This window comes from Doryrhamphus excisus, linkage group LG9 (assembly GCF_037039965.1).
Source record: "Doryrhamphus excisus strain RoL-2023G ecotype Guam linkage group LG9, RoL_Dexc_Guam_v1.1, whole genome shotgun sequence".
In the NCBI taxonomy this organism is placed as follows: domain Eukaryota; kingdom Metazoa; phylum Chordata; class Actinopteri; order Syngnathiformes; family Syngnathidae; genus Doryrhamphus; species Doryrhamphus excisus.
The window spans coordinates 22,398,239-22,414,707 of NC_136365.1; the positions used below are offsets into that span (position 1 = coordinate 22,398,239).

General features: G+C 45.0%; 1 long non-coding RNA gene across 2 annotated transcripts in view; it reads left to right on the top strand.

Moving 5' to 3' along the window:
• Positions 1–256: 256 nt before the first annotated feature.
• LOC144899844 (uncharacterized) overlaps positions 257–16,469 on the top strand; it is a 56,976-nt gene continuing 40,763 nt past the window's right edge. For both annotated transcript variants that reach the window (XR_013628177.1, XR_013628178.1), the window contains exons 1-3: positions 257–284; positions 734–814; positions 2,074–2,243. This is a non-coding gene — a long non-coding RNA (uncharacterized LOC144899844). The remainder of the gene's footprint in view (positions 285–733; positions 815–2,073; positions 2,244–16,469) is intronic.

A 16,469-nucleotide genomic window follows, 5' to 3' on the forward strand; every position in this document is an offset into this window, starting at 1 on the left:
GTGGCCCTATGATTGGCTATAGAGGCCCACTCGTCCCACCCACGCATTTTCCAGAGCCCGCCCCTCGTCCAATCACATTTCGCGATAATGAGCCATCATTGTGAGATTACGGAAACAAAACAAAACAAAGCAGCGGGGGCCAACGGCGGTGTTTCCTCCGGGCTCCGGGGCTTTGGCGGCGGCGGGCACTGATAGTGGGATTCCCGCTGCCATGGTGGAGGAGGAGGAGGAGGAGGAGGAGGAGGAGGAGGAGGAGGAGGAGAGACTGGTGGCGGCCATAACCGGTGTGTGAGCTAGCTAACATGCGGCGGATAAACCGTTGTTTATCAACATTCATTGACATCATAGATCTCTTTTTGCTGTTTTACTACTAAATATAGTTATCTAAAGTATTGGAAAATAATATACTACCACGATGAATTGAGTTGCTTATCTAAACCACCATTGTTTATTTTCGTCAGAGCTTCATAAACACATGTTGCAATATGGGCTTGTTTTAGCATGTAGATATGCTATTTTCATATTTTTTGACTTATAATTACATCCCACCAGAGTTAAAGTACTCTAAGTATCTTTGTGCCCACTGTCCAATTTGTTCCTATACGCTTTACATAATTGTCATAGCCAGTATCGTCCTTTTCTTAGCTGTTAGCCATGTAGTATTTTACTCAATACTTCTCTGCAGTGATCCACTCCAATGGATATGAACATCTTTTGTTTCCGTCTTTCACAGGGAGCTCTATTGTATGACAATGAGTGAGCCACAGTACCTCGCCATCAACCTGCCATTGCCATGACCACTTCCACCCTATGAGTGAGTTACATAATCACTTTTCAATCTGAAATAATTTCTGTAATATCCTTCTTGTGTGCATATAAGCAACATACAGTGTAGTCATCAGTTATTTTATTTATGATCTGGAATGGGGCTGCATGGTGGACAAGTGGTTGGTGTGCAGGCCTCACAGCTATGAAACCCGAGTTTGATTCCACCCTTGGCCATCTTTGTGTGGAGTTTGCATGTTCTCCCAGTGCATGCGTGGGTTTTCTCCGGGTACTCCATTTCCTCCCACATTCCAAAAACATGCTAGCTTCATTAACCCTAACCCTACCCCCCGTGACCCTCGTGAGGATAAGCGGTAGAAAATGGCCGAACCCAACAACCAGTCACTTATAAAGGAACATCATCATCAAAATGATCAGGGGTGCCCAAACTTTTTCATACCACTGTACATTGTAAGGATGAAGTTTTAATAGGCAAGAGTTGCCGCTAAACATTAGCAATGTCATATTCGGGAGTGTACCCTTGACCGTGGAGAGATAAGAATTATCTGCTGGTTTTTTGTGTACTCGACCTTCCTGCTTTCCTTCCTCCTTATCATTTATTTCCTCCAGCACTCTTTATTTTTTTGTATTTATTTTTTATTTTACACCTCCCCCTGCTCATTTTTCACTTGTGGCTTCCACTAACCTCCTAAAAAGCCAGCATAGATAACTGCTGCTGCTTCCTGTCCACAGTTAATTGTTTTTGCTTTAGCTTAAATGTCAACGCGCCTGTTCCTCCCTTTATCGCCGCCCCCTCCCTGCTTTTTTGTCCTTCGTCTTGCATGGTCCGCTGTCCTTTCAAGCGGCTACGCTGCTACTTGACTTAGCACAGCAAATTTCCTATGTTTGAATCTGTATCATGAAATGAAATGAAATTTTAAATTAAATTAAATTAAATTAAATTAAATTAAATTAAATTAAATTAAATTAAATTAAATTAAATTAAATTAAATTAAATTAAATTAAATTAAATTAAATTAAATTCACCCAAAATGAAATAGAGTCAAGTAGGATACACCTGAGAGTAGTCAGTGTGCAGCTTGAGGTCACGCTATAAAGCCAGTAGTAGCCGCAGGGTCGTTGTGCAAATACATGGCGTCTTGCCTAAAGCGGCACGAGTGCTGCCGGCACCAGCGGAGCTGCGGTCCATTAAGGGGAAAGACGAATTCCAGCATGTATCCAAGTAATAATTCCTGTCCTCGGCTGTTCAGGGTCTCTTTCACGCCACACGTCTTCCGTCCTTATCAGATCCCCGCCGAGTGTTGACCTTCAGATTGCGATTATCGGCCCGCTTCCTCTTCGCCTTTCCTCTCATCAAAGCCCGAGGAGATAAGAAGTGACTGCTGACTGATAGAGACCTTCCACGGCCGCTCGCCAACGTGCCAACTCCTCCGCCCCGATGACGGCGGCACTCGGAGGTGAGAGATTTAGCTTATCAGGCGGAGTCCAGGTGGAGGTTGCGGACGTCCAACCCCCTCCCCTCGCGCAAAGTGTGGCAAATAAACACGAGGAAAAGGTGCCTGTGTTTTTTTTTTAATCCACGCCCAGGACGCGGCGTTCTGGCGAGCATCTGCTTGTGACACCTGCTCTCGGCGCGTTCTGCTATTGAGGGAGCCAATTAAAAGGCGGCTACAAAGAGCACATTTGTTTGTGCTCAGCGCTTCGGCCCGCCTACACCTCCTCTTGGCAGGTGAACTCCAGCCGGGGGAACATGGCTCCCGCTCTATGTGTTAATTAACCCGGAGCTGCCGGAACAAAGAGAAGCGTTTTGTGAAGAGGTTAGCGCCTGCCACAATCCCCGCTCCCATGAAAAGGAAAGTTATTTCTATTTCATTTACTGGGACAGGTTCATTGGTGGATCCGTAACCCAGGCACACTTTGCTGGACAATACCCGACCTGCAAATGAGACCGTTTCCTCTCTTTTGGACCATTTTTCCATCATGTAATGATCATATCCGGCATAATAATGTCAGCCCACAGTGTCATAAGCAATACACTTTCATTTCTCTGGAGCACATTCTTGTGTTAGTATAGTTGTTTAGATATTTCAGGCCAGGTTCACTTGTCATCTTGGACAGTTTCCGCCTCACCTAAACCACAACTCCCCTGTGTCGGCAGCACTCGTGCATGCTGCCACCATTACACTGGACTGTATGCAAGACGTGTTCTTCTTGCTACTCGCTTGTGTTGGCGGATGTTGAGACAATGACGGACATCTGTTGACTCATTTTCAGCCGGTAGTGACTCTACACCGCGTACAAGCTGTACACTGACTTCTCTGAAGGATATCCGAGTTGACTAGTTTCCATGGCTGTGTGTATATATTTGACACGTGAGGGCTGTGCCACTGTAGATCCCATCAGGTGTGGAGCATTGGAAGTAGTATGTGGAGTCGTACATTGACCGGGTACCAGCATACATCTACATTTGACTACTTTTTGTTTTGGGCCTTTTTACTGTCTGGATGCCATAAAACACCAGCAGCAATTCGGCTTGGGAGGGAATGAGAAAGGGAGAAAAGATTTCAATCCAAATTGAACGCGAGCAGAGTGGATATCAATCAAAAGAGAGGAAAACTCTTGCTGTGGCTGCGCAAGAATTTCAATCAGTGGGCCCTCCATTTCAATGTTCTCTCTGCAAGCAGGGAGCAATTACACTTCACTCAACTCAAAGAACTCGCTGGCTGTACTGCAATCCTGTACTACATACTCAACTTTCTTCCGTTCTTGCCAAATCTGATGGAGAGACTATCTTTTAGAGATTTCTTTTAAATCAACTAATCATCATGTCCATACCTAAGACAGATTTAGATGACATATTCCGTTCTATTCTATGTAGTTGTTTACATATTTGGCCTTTTTTTTAGTCAGGAACTGATATTTTCCTGAAACCTACCTACCTATGTTCCACTGCTGATTATGAAAGAATGCAAAAAGGTGGAAACAAACCTCTTTCTTTGGCATGTACCATATAGGGGAAAAAATAATATATATGTATATATATATGTATGTATGTATATACGTATATATGTATGTATGTATATATATGTATGTATGTATATATATGTAAAAACTACTCAAATGCTGCAGCGCGGGCATTTAAGGTGGCTAAGTTATTATTTATTTTTATTTTTATTTTTATTTTTATTTTTATTTTTATTTTTATTTTTATTTTTATTTTTATTTTTATTTTTATTTTTATTTTTATTTTTATTTTTATTTTTATTTTTATTTTTTAATAGGATTAAATAAATCCCTGCTATTGGCCCCATACTTATGGTGCACCCCTCATACATACATACATACATACATATGTGTACATACAGTCCATCCATTGTGGCCCGCCAGTCAAATACCCCCCCCCCCACACCAACAGGATAAATACCACCATTTCCTCCAAAAGTTTTCCTTGTGATCAGTCGGAAAGAAAGCTTCCCAAGTGAAATAAAAGTTGTTATTTATCATCGGGATGGCGGCAAACCTCCTGGCCTGTTTGCGGACATCCAATTAAAGCTAAGTGGCAAGCGCGGGGATGTTAAAATGAAAACATATTTCCTTGATGGCATTTCCTCATTGAAATCATCCCTTTAATGCGGGGTGTGTTTGCCAGTCTGCTTTTCCTCCTGACAAGATAAGCGCAAATCTCTGGCAAAGTGCTCGCCTCGCCGCCACCGAGTGCACACCTGCAGAGCGTAGATTAGACGTGAATTATCCCGGGAGTGAGCCTGCGCTGATAGCTCTGCCGGGCTAATCTGACGCTTTCATCTCAAAGCTTCGTGATGGCACGCTTTTGCGGGGGGCTTTTTTTTTTTTTTTTTTTGCTCCAGCTGACGCCGCTTCTACTTCCTGCGTGCCGATTCCAAAACTTTTTGGCTTTGGGGCGGCGTTCCGTGTTGTTGTGTTCTAAAGCAGGTACCGGCTGAGCACACAAAGTACTCCTATGCGCTGACAAAATGTGTACTCTTTCTGATAAGAGAGTTACCAAGAAGTAAACATGACGTTTTAGACTACTCGATGGCGGCCATGTTTGGTGTAGCGTTTCACACGGGCAAACCAGAGAGCAGCACGCCATCTTTTGACCCGGCAACTCGGGTGTCTGGTTGACGTGTGCTACGTTTACCTCCGGATGCCATAAACATTATTATTATTATTATTATTTTACTTCCATGTTCCACTTTCAGGGCCGCATGGAGGTTGATTGATTGTATTTGTTGACCGCATACTTACCTACTACTCATACTAACTTTTGTAGAGTATGCAGTATTTCTACACTGGCAGTATGCCATTTTTGAGTATGCGAGAAGTTCCCGGGTGCATACTGCATTCGCCGGAAATATTTTGTATGTATCGTCAGCTTACTACTTCATACTCATGAAGTTCGGATAATGGATGAATGAAGTTCTTAAGTATGTAAGTAAGGCTAAAGTGATTAGCATGGTTAGCCGGGTTTTGTTAGCTTGATTGGCCACTCCAAATTGTCCATAGGTATGAATGTGAGTGTGAATGGTCGTTTGTCTATATGTGCCCTGGGATTGGCTGGTCACCAGTCCAGGGTGGACTCCGCCTCTCGCCCCAAGACAGCTGGGATAGGCTCCAGCATACCCCCACCCTAGTGAGGATCAGCGGTATAGAAAACGGACGGATGACTGTTCCACTTTCATCATGTGATATGGATTTACAAAATAAAACTCTGTTGATTTGACTTTTCGATAAAGTTATGAACAGCGCTGTAGGTAAATCAGTCAAAGCGATTTTTTCCCAAGGTTTTCCATACCTGACATTGGACATTATTCCTCTTCGTTCCACGGGTTCAGAATGAAAGGTGTGATTTCATGATCAAAGTAGTGAAGGAGAAAAGGGCTCGGTAATTCCGTATATCTTCCAAATCCGTCCATAAAGATTGTAGTTTGTCCTTTTTGTCCGACTGCATGAACTTCGGAACCTTCTCAACCTGAGCTGATGCGTACGTTTAATTCCGATCAGGTTTTTACACTTTCATCACGACTTCTGTGCACCCACTTAATGGAACAGGAACCTGGTGAGTCACTGTCTTCTTCCGTTAGCGCTGAGTTTGTCCTCGGTTTAAGCTAACCTTGACTTCTCCCCGCACTTAAGCGTAAGTAGAGGGAAAGCCAGAAAGTCATCTCTAATGTCTTGCACGCCATCCCAAAGACAAGCATGCAGACTCGGAGTCTCCAATGGCCGCCAGTCTGGAAGCATGCCCTGCTTGAGGTCAACTGACAGCAGGCATTAGCGCCCGGAGGAGGACTTTTAGCATCACATCCCGAGCTCGCTCCACGGCAGCCATGCTTGCATGGACCCGCATGTCAATTTCAAGAAAAGGGACTTGAGGCCAGGATGTCCCGGACTGCCGACGTGCCAGAAGAGGATTAACAAGCAGGCAGCTTAGCGCTAGCGCCGAGCAGCTGGGAAGGTGAGCGTTCCCGTCTTGATTGACGGGACATGAGCAGAGGTTTTACCAGGCCTTTCATTATGGTGATGATGATGATGATTATTTATTAAGCTGAAATATATACACACAGCCATGGAAATCTTCTAAGAACTGTTGCTGAAGGTTCCTCGATGTCTTTCATGCCTGATTAAGTCCTCCTTAGTCATCGTGGTCGTTTCTCTTTAGCAGCATGAAATCATTTGTTTGACATCGCTTACTGGATTGACTCAGCAACGGGAAAGTCGGCAAGAGGAGTCGCTGAAGTCTGAAAGGGAGAATTGGATATTTGGGAAGGTGTAATACAGTTAGATCCACCCCTTTTAAGGGGGCTGCAATCCAAGACCCGTGGCACGCTCCTCCCCCTGGAAGCTCCTGCCAGCTGGACGGTGATGCATCATTTGCAACCATCTCATTCGGTCCCGGCCATTTTTCAAACGACATGGCCTCCACTGCCAGCCATCTTTATAAACATGGAACGTACCAAAACATACTTTTTGGCTTCTTTAGCTTCTTTAGTCTTTGGAAAAATGCTCCCTTTGTGGGTCAGTTGTTCGTCGCGGCATCTTCAGAAGTGACTTTGGGAGCGACGCGTTTGTGTGACATTTGCAGCTGTTTGAGTCCGGTCTCATCACATTTGCATTCCGCCGTCGGAGGCCTCGGTCAGCCGGGATCGATACATCATTTGCGTCCTGATGGAATCCAGTAACCATCCAAATGAAGGAGGAAGCGTCGTCGGTCGCCTTCCACTTGACGGCTTTGCGCTTGGCTTTGCTTCCATGGTCCCTCCATGGCCTCTTTTGCTTCTCATTATGTTTGCCAGCGTGGTGGGCCTTCATTAGCATATTCAATTAAATGGACGTGGGACTGGGAATAAAGTCCTATCACGGAATTCCCTTGCTTGCACACTTCGTAGTCCAAGTAATCATCAATAAACACAATTTTTACTCTTAAGCTTCTTGAATTAGTCTTCAGGCTTATGGAGTAGAACGTTTGCTATTAGGCTTTGATGCCTTCATGTGTATTGGCGTCTGTAAAATACAGCGCTACCCCGGTTCCTTGGCGCTTGACCCAGCCGGGTCTGTCCGGCCTTTTACTGGTGGGTTTACCGATTTTTTTTAGAAAAGAATTTAGCGCAAGGGGAAGCACAGCGGTCGAGTGGTTTGGTACTGATCGCCAAACATGGCCACCTCCTTGGTGTTTTTGTCTGGCTGACAACTAATCAACTAACTAATTAACTGTGAGTTAACCGTGAGTTAACTGTGACCAAAGTACAATGTACATGCATGAATTTGGATGGTGGGAGGAAAGCGGCCTACCCAGAGCAAACCCCCCACACACGGGGAGAACAAACATTGGTGATTCCAACCTAGGTCTTCCTGTGGCCCACATGCTAACCACCAGACCACCGTGCAGCCCAGTTTTCTCTTCCATTCTTATTATTCGCCAAGCTTTTTGCTGCCATTGCAACACCGGTCTGTGCGGCGGCCATATTTCAGTCAACAGGTTGACTAGCGGCGGTCGAGTGGTTAGCGCGCAGACCTCACAGCTAGGAGACCAGGGTTCAATTCCACCCTCGGCTATCTCTGTGTGGAGTTTGCATGTTCTCCCCGTGCATGCGTGGCTTTTCTTTTTAGTTCAGATGTTTGGACTTGTCCCAACCTTCCATCACTGAGCTGTTCTGTTGACACGAGTGCCAACTGTGCCATCCCAGTTGCACCGCCGACCAGCGGTGGAAGTTAGTCATGAACGGGAAGTTCCCAGCAGTAAGCTGCAGGCACATTGGTGACTATGTACCCCCAAAAGTTCCCCTCATTCTAAATGCCTGTACGGGGCCTCGGGGACCACACGGGACACCCTGGCACGCTATCACTATTACTACGATGATTGTTTTGTCGTTTGATACGGGCTCTCACCATTTTGGCATGAAAAGAGGTGCCGCCCGCCCCTGCCGCCCCTGCCGCCCCCTCACTCCGACGAAATCCATGATTGAAATTCTCCTCAGGAGGAATTGGAGTAAGTTTGCTTAGCCTTTTAACTTTTAATTAGACGGGAGCAGCATACTAAAGTGCTCATATATCCAATAGTGAGGATTATTTGATTGGTGTCAAAGCCAATCGCCTCTAAAGGAGTCATACGCCGTTTGACTGGTGTGAACCGCCGCTCATTTAGAGCTAATTATCCAAGGTCTGCTGTTTAAATGTGATTAACGCCGGCCGTGGATGCTAATGGGTAGATTCACATGCAGGCTAGTTCAATGACAGTTTCCTTTTTTCCTGAAAACGAAGCGTAAAATGCACAATCCTCGTCATACTCGTACGCCGGCCGCCACCCCGAGTGGACATCGGCTGGAATCGATCAATTGGCGTCATTGCAAATGGAGGATGACACAGGAACAAGACCATGTCATTTCCCGGCAACGCTTCCAAGGTTTATGATGACTGAAGGAGTTCCCGCCACCGTGCGGCAAGCGCCATCAGAGTGCAATTTCACCGTGGATTAGCACGGCTACGCCGGTGAACCGCCGCCTTTTTTTATGAATAAATGAAACGGGCTAATCACGACGCTGCAGTCGGCGCAGGGCCCTCGCTGTTGTTCTCCTGTTGAACTCAGAAACGACCTGGCTGAAAATTCAAGGTCACATGTCAGAATTGCCAAGAATTGCCAGAAGTCTTATTGTTTCTAGAAATATGAAAAATATGGAAAAAAAAACTAATTAAAAAATTCTGCAGTAATTTTACAGGTATAGCGACAAAAAAGATTTAGAGAAAAAACTGTAATTTCACAAGGGTTTCATTCCGCTAACGAAGACTCTGGTCAGGGCGGTTCGCACCGTGGTTCGCTTTGCGTGGTCACTCGTGTAGCCTACTCACAGCAGCGCTTTCAGAGGGCCGGCTTTTAGGAATATATTTAGAAGGCGACACTCCGACTGGAGCATCTGTGCCTCTTCCGCCTGCCGAGAGCCTCCGCAGCGCCTCATCCATCCCTCCTTGGCGGCCATGTTGGCAGGAAGAGCTGCCAGAAGGCTCTTGGCCACGCTTTGCCTCGTTCCCGGCCCGCCGTGTGTGTGTGTGTGTGTGTGTTCACGGTGAGCATCCGTCTTTTGTTCCGGCTTCTTCAGTCGCTGCCTTTTATTGGGATGCCGGGCACGAGGCGCCACCATGGATCTTTATTTTCCATACTTTGAACATGCCGGGCACATGAAAGAAATCCACTTTGCACCACTTTGACAACGGAGGCAAGGAAAAAGATCAAAACCGAGACAGCGACATCTCACGTATTTCACTTTCAATTCCAAACTAGGCGAGGAGGACTTGATAAGAACGACGTCTCCCACACTCCAAACCCTTTACATCCAACTCCCGCTGTCATTCCCAAGGAAATCTAGACCTCCATCATAGCTTGGGAACATCTTCTTCTTCACAGCATCTTCTGTATTTTCATTATGAGTACATTCACAGTGGTATGACAAAGTTAGGGCACCCCTGGTAATGTTCCAGATGTTCCTTTCTAAATGACCGGTTGTTGGGATCAGCCATTCCAGACCAACGCAGCGATGGATGACAAGTCAAATGAACTTTATAGGATCATTCAATCATCAACAAAAGTAGGCACGTCCATAAACTTGGGCCCGACCAACAAAAAAAAAATGACATAATATTTAGTAGATCCTACTTTTGCAGAAAATAAATGCTTGGATTCTGGTTGAAGGTATTTTGGACCATTCCTCTTTCCAAAACATCTCCAGTTGGGTCAGGTTTGACAGATTTCCAATAATATTTAGGTCTGGGGACTGAGATGGCCATTCCATAACGTTGTACTTGTTCCTCTGCATGGATGCCTTAGTAGAACTGGAGCAGTGTTTTGGGTCATGGTCTTGGTGGATTGTTGGATCCAGCCAACTTCAACTTGGTCACTGATTCTTGAAGACCGTTGGCAACAATCTGCTGATGCCGACTGGAATCCACGCCACCTTCAACTTCAAGATGTCCGGTACCTGGACTGGGCCCACAGCCCCACAGCATGATGGAACCACCACCAAATGTTACTGTGGGTAGCAAGTGTTTGTCTTGGAACGCTGTCTTCTTTATCATACCCCCCCATGTACAGTGACACCATCTGCACCAAGATCATGTTGGAGGTCTTTGGAGCTGGTCTGTGGGTCCACTTTGACTCTTCTCACCATCCTTAAATACCCTTTCTCCAGGATCAATGAGCTTACCAAACCAATTCAAGGTAATATCTTTACCCGGAATGGCTGATCCCTCATTTAGGAAGGAAAATCCTGAAAATGATTCCTACCACTAAAGCAAGGTGAATGCAATCCGCAATCTGTCAGATTTTAGCTGATGCTCATGGGTGTTTTATCGTAACATTCCGTTTTTTCCCCCCGTCGAAATGAAAGTGGTAGATGAAACCTGTTAGCTCCTGTTTAAAGGTTCCCGTCTCCTGCTGGTGGAACATAAAGCAGCGCACGGCAGTAAAAAGCAACTAAGAGGTATTGTTGATGAAGTGATTAGGATGATTTATTGCTAATCTGGTGGAGTGTGACAGGTTTAGCCGCTAATCTATTCCCGCAGTGAGCGCTCCAAGCGCTTTAGTGCTTTCCTCAGTTTATTTCCGTCCTTAGCAATGCCACTGTTATTGATCGCCCACATGCGGGACGCCGGCGACACCCTAAAGCGGCTCCGAACTCGGCTTGACTCCCGACAATTAAGAATCCCTTCTAATCATGGGATCAAAGTTCTCAACTCCTGTTTCCATTGCTATTTATCAACCCACTGCAGCCCCCGTACGCGTGAACGTTAATGTTGATATACGCAAACCATGTTTGCGAGGCTTTAGGGGGCTTATTAGTCCTGATTAAGCGCCACTGGCAGGGGTCCGCATCCCAGCTAATCAGGAAGAGAAAATGGGCTTCCGCTGAGTGCTTTGTTTGTCTTTTACTTCCTCTTTTCAAAGCAGGAATGTCGACAAGCGTGGAAGGTCTCATCCACTACTCGTTAGCGCGTCATTTCAAACATCTCGAGACATGAACGAGCACAGCCAAATCCTACGTGTCCTAATTACCTGCTAGCTAATCCAAACAAAACACTCCTTGCAAAGGCGTCAATCACAAGCCCAACGTGGAAACAACTTTTTGTCTTTTTTAATAGATTTTGTTTCAAAACAGCCACCAGACAATCCCAACGCCAGTAAAACACCAACATACCACAACTGAGCTAGCTAGCTAGCTAGATGAAACTGGATCTGGAGGAGGCTGATAACCTGACAGAAGGAAAAACAAATTAAGTATCCAAAACAGTATCAGTATCAATTGAATGTGTTAGCTAACATTAGCTTACTAGCTGGATGGCACTGGCTAACTTGACCACAGTAAAAAACAAAATACTAGCTGAAGTGCGCTATCTAGCCTACTAGCTAACCTGACCAAACATCAGTTGAAAAAGAAAATTTGACAAAAGTTATCTTCTTCTTTTGATGGTTAGCATTTAGCCATGACTATTAGCATAGTCGCGTTTGTACTCTGTTTTTTTGTTATTTTGCCCTAATTATGCTAAAGTTAACAAAGACCTAAATGAGCTAAATGGACAGGTAGCTAAGTTTAGGAAAAAAACAACCTGAGTTGAATGTGCTAGCAATCATTAGTTTTAGCTTGCTAGCTCCACAACACTGGCCACTTGACAAAAAGCTATAGGTTAAAAATGACTATGAAGCACTGGAGTTCAATATGCTAGCTAATATGAGAGCTTAGTAGCTAACCTGCCCAAACACTATCAATTTAAAAACGTCCAAAACAAGAGTAAAGTTTGACAAAAGTGATGGTCTATTTTCTATGGTTAGCATTTAGCCATGACTATTAGCATACTGGTGTTTGTGGCCTTCATGAATTAGTTACAAATGTATGCACATGTGTAAAATGGTAATTTAGGATTAGTTTTCATGCAAATCCCATAGATTGTTAGTACAACATCTAGTTGTAGTACTGCGCCTCTCCAGACGCAGTAGATGAGGTATAATTCCGTGTTTATTGGGGAAGGAGCGGGCGACAGGAGCGGGCGACAGGTGCAAACCCCGCTAAACAAATGGATTGGGAGCTCAGTGATGGGCTCAGCCTCGATTAGCTTCCCTAAGCGCTATCAGCGGATGCTTCCACCGCATGTTGGCTTCCACTTCAGGAACAAATCCATCAAGTGAGCGACCCAAAGAGGATTTACCAAGCTGCGGTTTTAGGGTTAATCTAAGCGCAGGTACGCTGACGAAATGAGCTTAGTAGAATGTTGTTGGTCATGTAAAGGTTACATACGCTATCTGTAGCTACGAAACCATCCGTCCGTTTATCCATCCATCCAACAGCATCATTCTTTGAAATAAGGTCAGCTTGTTTTCAGGCTTATTGGCTGTTAGCTGGATGGACATACTCAGTATCACATGCTATATTTTATTTGTATATTTGATTGTGCCTACTGCATAGGGGAATAGTATTGTGCTACTACTATGATTATTATTTTTAAAATGTGACTCAGATCTTGATATGAATACCCGATATGAATCTGATTTGATTTACCGCCGTGTGAACAAGTATCCAACCTATACGTCATGGGAAGGTGGTTTACTGTGGGAGACTCGGATAAAGATACTCACCTGTGTAAGCAATAAGCGTCCACCCACGGAAAATATTGATGCCAGTTGCACGAAATCCTTGAAATTGCCACAAAGTTTCGCCTAAGGAGAGCATATGCCAAAATATTCCTACTATTCTCAAACAAATACCAGTACTTTTGCTAACAGATATATTTGTACTTTGGTATTTTCTGATGTTGTATATTAGCTTGACTACTTTAGAAAATGTAGCAGACACATGAAGCATATTTGCACAAAGTATCGGATCGGTATTGCCGATAGCAACCGGAATTTCACCCAGTTTGGGAACAAAAATGAAGTCGGTGGTGTCGCTAATACTAGAACACACGCTGCAGCGGTCTTTACATCTGTGAAAACACGAAAATGCGTGTGGCGTCTTAATGGACGCCTTTTTGTGGCAATGCAAACGACCACTTAAAAAAAATCGAATTTGAACAAAGTGGTAGAATTAGATGTTAGCGTTGGATGTTAGCGGTCCTTCCTGCTTGTGAAAACCACCATGGATGACTTCCAAAGAGAACATTTCTAGCCAGGTTGACTTGAGTTTGGTAGCATTCCACTGATGCACAGCATATGTCATTCATCTCATCATTAGCCCGTGTCAATCATATTTCATATATACTGCATGTGATCTTAGCCCATGTCAATCATCTGTTCCTGACTGTAAAAGGTGCATCACTGCTGGCCTTTACTTCAACTTCATCTGTAAGACTGCCGTCCACACCAGGGCAAAGTAGCGACTCTGACAGCGCTGGTAAATGATATGTTTTAATTTGGAGTGTCAGCCGCACACCGACTGACTTCCTGTTGCTGCTCGGTTTCATGTTCACAAGCCCAAAAGAATGTTCTTCTTGTTCTTCTTTGCCGGCTGCCGGAGTCTGACTGTCTGCTCCCGAAATAGAAGTGACCTCAACTCCAACCGCTGCCACTGTCTTCAACTCTGGGCTCAAACGCTGAGTAGTAGTACTCGTAGCAGTCGTAGTAGTGGAGGTCTATGTCTAAAAGTCTTCGTACGGTTCCGTGATATCGAATCAATAATGCCACAAAGTTGCAGTGCTGAGTTTGGACGCAGTAAGACGGTCATTTGAAACTTGGTCAAACATCCTGAGGCCCACGGAACAAAAAGTCAAGTGGTGCACCCAAACAAAACAGCCATATATCACAGTGGCTGTCCGTCAAGACTCGGACCATCCTGGACCCAATTGAAGGTTGTTACTGGTGCCGAGTGCCGTCCAGTAACCATCAGACAACATTTTCCCGGGAAGAAAAAAACATCTTCAAAGACCTTGTCCAGAATTTGCTGGAGAAAGGAAGTTTTATTCTGAAGGGAAAAATGTAACCTCGATGGTCCTGGTGGTCCTGGTGGTCCTGGTATTGGCTTGGTTGGTTCGTGGGAGCACAAGCAGAGCTTTATTCTGGTTTCCTCCTTCCATGCCGTCACGTCCCACACTTCCACTCATCCCTGGCATCCCCAAGCCCGGAAGAAAAGGTGACAGCTGTCGCCGCGAGGAGGCCACGGAGGGGCGGCCAGGCGGCGGCCCCTCCGTGGCCTGGTGCGGCTTCATGATGAGCCCGTTTCCACCTGCCACCTCCTCAAGGAGCCTCCCGACTCCAGCAAGGCCCGCAGAGCTTTGCCTCATCAAAGCCTCGTTCCAATTACCTTTCACATTTTCACTCCTCACGTTTGTAGTCATTTAAAAAGCCTCCAGGTCGCCGTGATAAGCTTTAAAAAGCTTTAAACCCTCCTTTCATATTTCACTCAATTCACCTTTAATGTGGCTGCCGCTATTTTACAGCAAAGGAACTTGCTCAATGTGCTTTCTTACCTTTTTTCCTCTCTCACAATAATAAGTATTTGGGTCACCCCCAAAGAAAAAGCCCTATAATGACACACATCAAGTCCTAATTCTAGAACCCTATGATTTCCCTGGAATCTTGGAATTGGCCAATAAAAAAGTGATTTCTCGTGGAAAGTGACATCACAGGAATGAAATGCTGTCATCCGGAGGAGAAGCGCTTCCCCCACGGACCGCTCAATCGTGGTGGAATCTCATCCCAAACACTAACCCGCCCAGTTCCGACCGAAACATGTCGGAACGGCGGCCTAAAGCCTTGGAAAGTCCTCTCTTAGAGAGTGAATGGAGGCTTTTAGCAGAGCATGCTAGCATGCTAGTGCGGCTGTATGAGTGTGTTGACACCCTGTTGTGTTTTACCATGCCCACTGACGGCCTGGGAAGTCCGAGTGACATCATCAACACACACAACACACTTCCTGCACTCAAAATAAGAGCGGACACAAGGATATTCATTCATTCATTTTCTACCACTTGTCCTCACGAGGGTCTGGGGGTGCTGGAGCCTATCCCAGCTGTCTCGGGGCGAGAGGCGGGGTCCACCCTGGACTGGTGGCCAGCCAATCCCAGGTCACATATATGTAGACAAACAACCATTCACACTCACATTCATATACACAAGGATATAAACAAGTGACTTTTTTGGTTGTTTTGGGGGTTTGGTGACCCCAGGGGTTCTAACAAGTTCTGGTAATGTAACATTGTTGTTATCATTTAGAGCCCAATTTAAAGGAGGGAGCCCCTCCTCCCTCATCGGCAGTCTTGATGTCTTGTCTTGCCTGTCAGTAGTCCATGACACATCTTACCGCGACTATGGTGCATTCAAGGACTGCCTGGGAAAGAAAATTATTATTAACATAAAGATAGGATCTTGTACAAGTTGTGTTTATGCTGTACATGTTGTACGTTCTACCTGGATCATTTACCAGTGGCTAGTGAATGACGTGAGGGTTTACTTCATGGTATTTGTTTTCTTCTTCTACAAAACGTTATGACTTCTTCTCATAACTGGCCGCTTTTTTACCCCCCAGGGGGCTTGATGTCATGTTGGTGGGGGAAAGGGGGCAGATATTTTTAAATTGGTGCTAGAAGGGCTAGAAGACTGTAATAACCCCCCCCCCCCCACCCCTCCTTCCCCCCCCCCAGTCCCCAGAGATACTAAAAGCAGTGGAGTCGCCTTGCCTGGTCTCGTGGAGGTCGCTGTGACCTTCATCTATTCATTCTTTCATTTGTTCATTCTTTTCATCCATTCATTTTTTCATTAGGTTGCCATGACTTTTATCCATTCATTCTTTCATTCATTCATTCATTCTTTCATTCATTCTTTTCATCCATTCTTCCTTCATCCATTCATTCTTTCATGAGGTTGCCATGACCTTCATCCATTCATTCTTTCATGAGGTTGCCATGACCTTCATCCATTCATTCTTTCATTCATTCTTCCTTCATCCATTCATTCTTTCATTCTTTTCATCCATTCATTCATTCATTCATTCTTTTCATCCATTTTTCCTTCATCCATTCATTCTTTCATGAGGTCGCTGTGACCTTCATCCATTCATTCTTTCATGAGGTTGCCATGACCTTCATCCATTCATTCTTTCATTCATTCTTCCTTCATCCATTCATTCTTTCATTCATTCTTCCTTCATCCATTCATTCTTTCATTCTTTTCATCCATTCTTTTCATCCATTCT